General features: G+C 45.5%; 1 protein-coding gene across 1 annotated transcript in view; it reads left to right on the forward strand.

The window, feature by feature from the left end:
* Nucleotides 1–10,000, forward strand: part of bcas3 (BCAS3 microtubule associated cell migration factor) — a 211,016-nt gene that overhangs the window by 182,369 nt on the left and 18,647 nt on the right. The gene's annotated exons all lie outside the window — the stretch shown is intronic.

Here is a 10,000-nt window from a genome sequence, read left to right on the forward strand (position 1 = left end):
TATAGTTGTTTCAATGGTTTTGATGGTTGTTATGGTCCTTATGGTTCTCGTGTTGCTGATGAATTCCTCTCAGAATAAGGTTCAACCAACCACTGGACACTTCCCTCAATCCATATGTCCGGGGCTTGAGTTTCCTAATAGATGTCCAGATACACAGACTGATGAAACACTGTTCAGTGCTCTCTAAATTAAAGTGTTTTTCATTCATCGTGATGAGTTTCCCTGTAAGATGCTTGCTTTTAGGCCCAAGAGAGAGAAGCGATAAAAGAGGATTTGGTGGTGCGGTTTTTATAATGCTTTTCCTCCAACTTGGCTTACAATCCCCCCCTCCCAACACCCACCCACACCCACCACCCCTTGTCCAAACACAGCACTCTTTATTGTCATGTTCTTTTCAGCTTAAAAATAAGTTGGTGGGAAAAGCCACTCAGCCGTGCATCTCTTAATTGTACAACATTGTGGTTTTGACGTCACAGGACCAAAAGAGTCGTTACAGATGTGTTATATATCCATCATATAGACTCTGACAGAGTCTCTTCCACTGTCTGTCTCTCTCTCTCTCTCTCTCTCTCCTTTCCTCACGTCCTCACCACTCACTGGACAGTGTGTCCTGCTTAGGGACACATTGTGCCGGTCCGGGTGTTATGATAAAGGAAGATTGGGAAGGATTTCCAATTGGGGAGGCTTTCCAATTTCTTTTCCACCCCCTTGGGAGCAGTGGGCAGCCTCAGTACAGCACGCCATGCCTCCCCCACGCCTGGCCATGTCAACAACACTGCTAACACCCCGACAGACCCTGCCCAGCAATAGTGTGCGTGTGCGTGTGTGTGAAAATATGCTTGTTTTTTGAAAGGCATTAAACCAAAACTGTAAATCTGATGATCTCTCTCTCTCTCTCTCTCTCGCTCTCCCTCTCACTCTCGCACTCTCTCTCTCTCTCACTTTGCTACTCTCTTCCTCATACGCGTAAACATCTCTCACGTCCTGGCCTCTCGGCCACCCACCCACCTCTCATCCCAAGTGACACACACACGGAAGAATCCAACTTCCTCAGCCAGCGGGGAGGGGGGGGGGGAGGTGAGTCCATTGTGTACGAGGACACCGGTTGTCTAAACAGCACGGCGCTATTTATTTGTGCCAATGTCGCAACAGCGATAAACATCGGACAGCCGTTTAGATTGGACTAGACCACTTCCTGTTGGGAATGGGGGGGGGTACATGACGATGACTAGAAGGTGGGGGGGTTGAGAAGATGGAGAGGAAATAGGGACACAGAGAGAGATGTGTTATTTATAACAGCCTGTGGCACTTTTCTGTCAATAGTCACCAGTCATGTTCATAAAACCAAACACATACACATAAAACGCACACACACACACACACACACACACACATGACACACACACAGACTCACACGCCACCACCACTACGCTCTTATAAATGAAATGCAGCTCAGAAAGCAAACACACTCTCGTAAACAGATCATGTCTCACCTCCGTGGCTTAATCCACATCTCCCGTGCCAAGTGGAGAAACATACACACACACACACTCACACACACACACAGGACCCCCGTTACACAAACAAACGAGCTCTCGGAGTCCCCTGTGAAAGTCATCGGCGTTACTGTCCCCGCTTCATCATCACGTTAGCCCGTCCCATTACACGGCAACAGGATCCCGCCTGAAATCAATTAGCCTGCCGTGCCAGGGCCAGTGAAATGTACACTCCCCTGCTTAAACTTTGTTTTGGAATAAGCGGAAAACAAAATTGAAGAGGGCTGAGGGGGTTGGGGGGGGCGGAGTGAGTTTGCATGTTGCAAAACATAGTTCTGATGCCAGCTCTTGGGTTGGAGATGAGTGAGGCTCCGGGCTGCTGCTGGGTCAAAGCGAGGCTGGGAGGAGGAGGAGGAGGAGGAGGAGGAGGAGGAGGAGTAGGAGGAGGAGGGAGGGTCATGGCACTGCTGCTCCTTCCAATACACTTTTTACTTTCCTTTCCGGCGTTTCTCTTCTCAAAATGTTACTGTTGTGTTACTTATTTTTTGGGGGGGGGGGGGGGTTAAGGCGTTCAAGGCAACCTTACAAGTTGTAGTGAAATCAATTGCTTAAGTTAGGATTTTGCAACGATCAAACGATGGGAAAAGATCTATATGAGTGGATTCTGCTGGCCAAAGCAACAAGGAAGCCCCTCTTATATGAACAACTTATTTCGGACAACAATGGGAGTCTACACTACCAAAGTTACTCAAGCATAAACAAAGATCAGTGGCAAGCAGGAGAAAAGCATGGACCCAAAATCAGTGAAAAGCTAAATCGCTACGCACACATGAAAGGCCGTCGGCCATGTGGGCTGTGTTGTTCAGCGTAAACACAGAGGGAGATCCCTTACGTGTTATGTTGCTTTCACAGATACGTTTTTAGCCAACACAATTATCTCGTAGAAGTCTTTGACTACAATGAGTATTTAGTGAGCTGAGCTTGTTCCACACCCCGAGTGAAAGCACAAATACGGCAGGCCTGGTGCGCTCATTCCCCGCTAAAGACCGCTCGCTAAAAACGGGTCACTATGATGCGGCACATCTTACAAATGCCAACATTGGGCACTTCATACCCACAGGATATGTCAGGTGAGGTTTCCTCTTGGTAGACATGTGTGTTGGCCAACTTGGGCCACCTTTTAGGTCGTGTTTTGGTGTCGGTGGGGTTGTGTGCAATCACCTCAAGCACCGGCGTTGCTTCCAGTTGGGTACGGGTTCCATGGGGGAAAGGAGCCATTAGATGTCTCACCCATGAACTTGTAGCACGCTGTGGGCGTCACCGGGGCGCTAAGGGGGGCAAGGGGTTGGGGGGGGGGGGGGGGAAGGCTGTGTTCATCAAAGCAGGGCGTTCTGTCGTTTCACAGGCAGAGCGTTGAGGCAGGGCACCAGCGCCCCGCTCCGAGGTTGACCCCCTTCATTCAGCGGCGTGCGCTTATGTTGAAGGACGCGCACAAACAGACACACACAAACGCACATACACACACACACACACACACACACACACACACACACACACTGCTTGCATTCAAATATAGCACATGCACACATACGGGCTGTCAGTTCACACCTAGGTCGTTTGTCAGCGAACGCACCCTTTTTTCTCAAGGGTCTGCTCAGTGTCAGACCTCTCGTTCCCTTCTAATCAGGGCCTCGCGGGCCCCCAAAGACCCCCGCACCACCACCAACACTCCCTCTCTTCACTTAGACCAGCATCGAAAACCCCAACCGTGAGAGGCCCTCTCAAACCCCCATACACCACACCACCACAACCTTTTTTTGCATCGACATATTTGTACTGTGTGGTAACAGCTACTATTTTTAACCTGCCCCCCCCCTTCCCACCGTCAATGGTTAAAGGATTTGGCCGTTTTGTTAAGACCCCAGGTTAATTGTTGACATTGTCTATGTCCAGATGTAAACCAGCCATGATTTCTGTTTAACTCTCCACCTCTCGCGGTGTAGGTGTGTCCCGAACTACTAGCGAGCCATTGACACCTATTATATTTCAAACGGGTGTTTTACCAGCTACTATAGCTCGATCTTGGGTTCTTTAACACAAGCAAATTGCCCTGGTTTGGTATTTTTTTCCAACAGTACCCACAAATGAACAAATTCACAAGTTTTTATTGTGTTTACTCGCCACTGTTGCTCAAAGACTTCAGTTTGTTTACACTGCGAGCCTCAATGCTTAATTCTGAATTATTTTTTCAGCAGTTTTAGCGCTATTCAAGGAAAAAAAAACGGCTTGCTGTAGGCGACGGATCTGCTGAAAAGGAACAAAATCATTATTTATCGACAACCAACATGACTACTTTTAACTACTATCTTGTCTGTTCAAAGCTGACTTTATTTTTGGATTTACGAGTGCAGAATTGTGCGGAATTTCGATCTAGGGTGAATCAAAGAAATCCTGAAATGACTGCTCAGACTGAAGTCATAGTGCAAACGATCTGACCTGTATCTGATTCAGGACCACATATGGAAATGTCCCAAACCAGATCTTAAAGGAGCAGATTCTATATGATTTGAGTCAGGTTTAGTGTAGGAAGGGTTGTTTTTTAATTGATTGGAACGCAGGTCAAGATAGAGCACAAATTGAACTTTTTCCCCACTGAGCCAGTTCTCTACAACCGGTGAGTTGAAGCAATACAAAATCTACAGTTCAATCCTAAATTCATTACCCTGCTCATGACCAGGTCATTTAATATTCAGGAATTTTGACAGCTTGCCTCTTAGTCTCTGTCTCTAAATCCATACACTCAAATACACTCCTACACTGACACTCGCAACGTATTGAAATGTTGCTCTGCACTCAGAATTATCTGAATTATCCGACTGCCCATAACGCAACCACTAACTTTGCATGTAATTCTGCCTGAACACCTCAGAATCTCAGACCACGAGCATGACCAGCGGTGAGTGAACATGTGATTGAAATAGTTGATTTGTTTGTTTTGGACTCTATTGGAGATAGCTGCCTAGCCAGGGCGATGTAAAAGCGTACCTGTGTTGGACAAAACAATCATACTGCTATGGTTTGGGATATAATGTATTATGTATTATAATATAATGGATGTTGATGTCTCGCCAACTGACAATTTTGCTGGTTTAAATCTGGACGAAGACAATGTTAATAATTAATATAGCGGGTCTAAGAAAACAGGCCAAATCCTTTCGACCATTTATGTGTCATTGTACAGTCTGACCCAAAATCCAACCTGAGTTATTGGTGGCTTTCTCTGGTAATTTTTCAAATATTAAAATTTTCAAATATGTGTAAATATTTTCCAAGGCGGTTCAGAGCGACTTGATTTTCCTTGTCAGGCTACTATGGCTTTAAACACAGAGTTGGCTGCTTGGGAGGATAACAAGTATGTCAGCAGTATTTTCTCTTTTTTTCTTATCTGTTGCGTACCCTTGACCAACGGTCACTATTTTCCCTGACTATTTTTCGCTTCCCTGACTATTTCCTTTGGAGGTGCAGACATTGCTGTGGACAGTACTGAGTCTAAGGTTGTGTGTGTGTGTGTGTGTGTGTGTGTGTGTGTGTCCGTGTGAGAGAGATGTAAGAGAGAGAAAGATATATATATATATATATAGAGAGAGAGAGAGAGAGAGAGAGAGAATGCAAGTTGAAACACTGACACAGTCCCCTAAGGTGCTGAAAAGGACACACATGCTCCCTCACTCACTCTCACGCACTCTCTCCCGGAGTGAACAAGCACAAACACACACACACACACACACATACACACACACACACACACACACACACACACACACACACACACACACATAAGCCTTAGCTTGCTATTAGCATAATAGTCAGCAAGCCACAACGGCTGTCTCCTCCAACACTTCTAAACCAGCCTGGTGGGTGGTAAAGTGTGTGTGTGTGTGTGTGTGTGTGTGTGTGTGTGTGTGTGTGTGTGTGTGTGTGTGTGTGTGTGTGTGTGTGTGTGTGTGTGTGTGTGTGTGTGTGTGTGTGTGTGTGTGTGTGTGTGTCCGGGTTCAGGTTAATGCATCGGATCATGTGTGTGAGTGTGTGTGTCAGAGGGAGTGCATGTGTTGGTGCGGTAGTGAGTAAAGTGCCCTGGGGCTAGCCCTGGTATTGATGGGGATTACTGACACTTAGCTGACACCACGGAGACTGCTAAGGGAGTAAATGATTTAGACGCCTTAATGTAATGAAAGAAAGACCCCTCCTGTCCTGGGCGCATACACACACACACACACACACACACACACACACACACACACACACACACACAAACACACAAAACACACATGTTCAATCTCTCACAAACACATATGTTCCCACATACACGTGTACACACGCACGACCCAGATACACACACACACATGTTGACGTAGACATATGTTCACAAAGCGCACACATGTTCACCAACACAACACACACACACACACACACACACACATGTTCACCAACAGTCACACATGCCTACCTATCGGTGCTAATCCTGGGAGTTTACATCTCCATTAACACTCCTCCAGCACCAGGAGAAGTACTCAGCTGGTGTGCACTCTCCCAGTCTCCCGGTCTCCCAGAGGGGCCCACACACACTCTCCTCACCGTCTGCCCGCCATGTCCGACCGGATCCAGCATGTGTGTGGGAAAGTTTCTAAGTATGTTTTGCGAAAACCTGTCTGCCTGTCTACATATTAATATTATCTTTTTGACTGGAATACGTATGAATTATTGAGCTAATGCACATGTACCTTTTATGTCGGCGGGGATGAACGGTTTAGACGGATATTACAAGGGCCTATTTTTTTATTGTGTGTTTGCATGGCTGCAGATGCTGCCCCCGCACTTCAGCGAAAAGTGATACAGCACGTATGCATACCGACTACTTTTACTCACGTTAACGCCTCTTCACGTGCCTGCTCTCACACACCTACACTAGCACGAACACACACATGCACGCACAGACGTGCTCAAACACTACCATTGCTCTTTTTTCCTCTCTCATTCTCTCCCTGACACATGCATATACAAAACACAAACACACACACATACTCACACACACAGACCCCAAGCCCCATCCACAGGCTGATTTACAATCTGTTTGACAGTGACAGAAGGTGTCTGTTTTCCCCGCACCATATTTCCTGGTACAACCTCTCACCTCACCACGCAAGCACACAGCTTCGCCGGAGCCCTACGTACACAGACACGCGATGCACTCATATCTTCATAAAACAGATGAATTAGCAGGGCAGGACTCCACTCTCCCCAGCAGTAAAGCTCAATTGAATTAGCGATGGCCAGGCGAGCACACCGCTTATACCCAGTCACAGCTAAACCCTGAGAAACAGAGGCATGCAGAGGCTAAAACAACAGCAAGCACAATTTAGGGGACTATGCACGTGTGTGTGTATGAGTTGGATGAATGGTTTGAGAGCATGGATGATTAACTTTTTTTTTCTTTTTTTTATCAAACTCATTTTTTGTTGTTCTGTAAATTATATTTGAGCCTTCTTGAAAGGAGTAATTAACCTTGAAAGTGAATTTCTATCAAATACGTTAAAACATAGTATGTGTTAAAAATCCTTTGGTTGGGGTGAGCCAAGCAGCTAAAACAACCGAATGCAGCACTTTGACGTTAAGTACTGCAAAGTTTTATATACAAACATGGTGATCTATTTTAAGTCATGAAAACTCTTCATTTTTATTAAAAGTAGTAAGTAGTGACAAGATTTCTGAAGATACAGCTTCCTATATTGCCTGTATGCCATTCTTAGTCTGATTATCAAAACAGTTGACAGCTGCTAGCCGCTGGCTTAAATCAAAGATTGAAAATATCTAGGGCTGGCTCATAAACATAACCCCAAGCCTTGATAATCGCAAAGTTTCCTAAAAACATATTTGAATGGTTGATGAAAGGAAGAACACATCAACCAAGGAAATATCTACATCCACAGTGTGCAGATTTCCCTGCTTGAATGACGTGGAGCCGGTGGAGGCCACTGCAGGATCGCTGCTCTTCTGTTGGGCAGAATCATTTTACATTTTCATTCTAAAGCGATTCAATTAGTTTAAACAATTAAAAACCTTGACATCTTTAATCATGATTTCTAAGTGTAATATTTTTTAACAGTTCAAGTGTTTGAACAGAATTTTTGTAATAATTTCAATAAAAAGGCACAGGGTGGCTTATTTTGAGCCCAAACCTGTACATAAACAGAGACACAAACAGCAACAAAAGAAGCGTGTGTGTGTGTGCGTGCGTGCTTGTGTGTGGCATTGATTTATAAAAAATGTCAGTGCTTATTTTAAACAAGCTCTAACACCCCCTCAGAGGCATGCTATGGCTTTGAAGATACCTAAAAATATATATAAAAATCAAATATCCTCTCACCCCCAAACACCCCCCTCAACACACACGCACACATAAACACACATTATTATCAGTAGCTCCTGCCCTGCTATTTTGCGTGTGCATGCGCGTTTGTGTGTTTGTGTTTGAGCGTGCGTGTGTGTGTGCGTGTGTGTGTGTGTTTGTGTGCGTGCGTGCGTGCGTGCATGCGTGTCAGTGTTATCAAGGCAGGAGAGCAGTGGAGGCCCGTGCAGCCTCTCGCTAGGGCATTAGCACCTGTCACTGGGAGCAAAGCCGTGTTGACACTGTCCAGGCCCGTCACAAACACACACACACAGCTGCACACACACACACACAAACACACGCATGCACACAGGCACAAACACAGGCACAAGGCACACAGACAAACATTCAGACAATAGAGAGGTTCCTGATAAGCATGAAGTCTGTCAGATGAAAGGTTGTCCCTGCAGTAGTTTGTCGGGGTGATAAGGCTCCGGGACCAGGTCTGGTAGTATCAGGGGCCCACAGAAGCCCAGCGCTCCTCCACAGCCTTCTGGCTCATCCTTTAGGCCACTCCTTACCCTTCATCCTCTTCCTTTCACCATTACAGTATTCATTTTGTGAATGTCTTGCCGTGTGCCCACTCCTTTACCTGTTCATCCACCTCTCTCTGTCTGTTTATCTGCTGCTGTGATTCTCTTTCTTTCTCTTACTCTCTCTATCACTCTCTCTCTGTCTGCCTCTCTCTCTCTCTTTGTATGACTCTCTTTATGTCTCTATCCTTCTATCTCTCGCTCTCACTCTCTCACTCTCACTCTCACTCACTCTCATTCTCACTTTCTCTCTCTGTCTCCCTCTGTACTGAAAGCTGTCACCCCAGCTGATTAGACCTAGTCTTTCCTGGATAAGATCATCTCCCCATGTCCAATCTCAAGACTTCCCTTTGATTTCATCAACTAGAGCAAACAGGCATTACTTCTGACAAATGCCAAACCGTAGTGGAATAAATTGTATTAACTTTTATTTCTTGTTTATTGTATGGGTTTTATTAAAACAATTTTCACAGTCGATCAGTTATCAGTTGCAATTTCTCCACCTATCCTCTATACTGCCGATGTTTGATGCAGACTCTCCCCCTAAGTGGCCTCCCATTAGGGGGAGGAAGTGGCCCCTATTAGGTCCTGAAGAGTTAGGGGCACGTGGAAGCCATCAGGAAACGTCGCTGGGTGACTCAAACCGTTGACCTTGGGAGCATGTGGGACGCCTGTTCCCCCGACTCCCCTCTCTCTCTGTGTTACAGAGACATGTTGAAGTTCACCCAGTCTGACTGGTGCTGTCCCATCACTAAATCATCCCATTTAGTCTTTATCACCTCCCAGCGCCGGCAGACAGGGCAGAGGCGGCCCGAGGAGCATGTTAATAGAATAAACTTGTTTGTTTTAGTGGCTTCCCCTAGCTGATGGGCTTCAGACAGACACACACACACACACACACACACACACACACACACACACACACACACACACACACACACACACACACACACACACACACACAGGTTGCAGACTCTCAGGCTCCATCTCCAAAGATCTTTCTGATTGCAGAAATTACTGATGACCGTTGGAAATGGAGAAAAAGATTAAGTTGTCTGTGTGGATTTGTTTGGACAGACATAAGGATTGCATTGTGAAGGTTTTTTTCTTTAAGTGTGTGTGTGTGTGTGTGTGTGCGTGTGTGCGTGTGTGTGTGCGTGTGTGTGTGTATGTGTGTGTGTGTATGCGTGAGAGAGCTGGTGAGCCTATGGGATTTAAAAACTGTCTCCTTGATTTAGCTTGACTGAAATCAATAACATGTTCTGATGAATTCATGAACAATAGTATATCAATAAAGTATTATTCATTAGATATAGACTGTGTGGTATGTTGTCAAATAAAGTATATTTATAAAGCCATTTATCACAATCTCAAAGGCCTTCCAAGGCCCACATTTAAATGAAACTTGACATCAGTAAAAAAAGATTGACATTTCTGAAATCTAATAGCAATTTTCCCTTTGAACCATGTTACTATCTGCATTTTTCCTGGTTCTAGCCCCAGTATCTCTGCCTGTTTTTAATAAT

The sequence above is a fragment of the Pollachius pollachius genome, assembly GCF_949987615.1.
Source record: "Pollachius pollachius genome assembly, chromosome: 3".
Taxonomy (NCBI): Eukaryota; Metazoa; Chordata; class Actinopteri; order Gadiformes; family Gadidae; genus Pollachius; species Pollachius pollachius.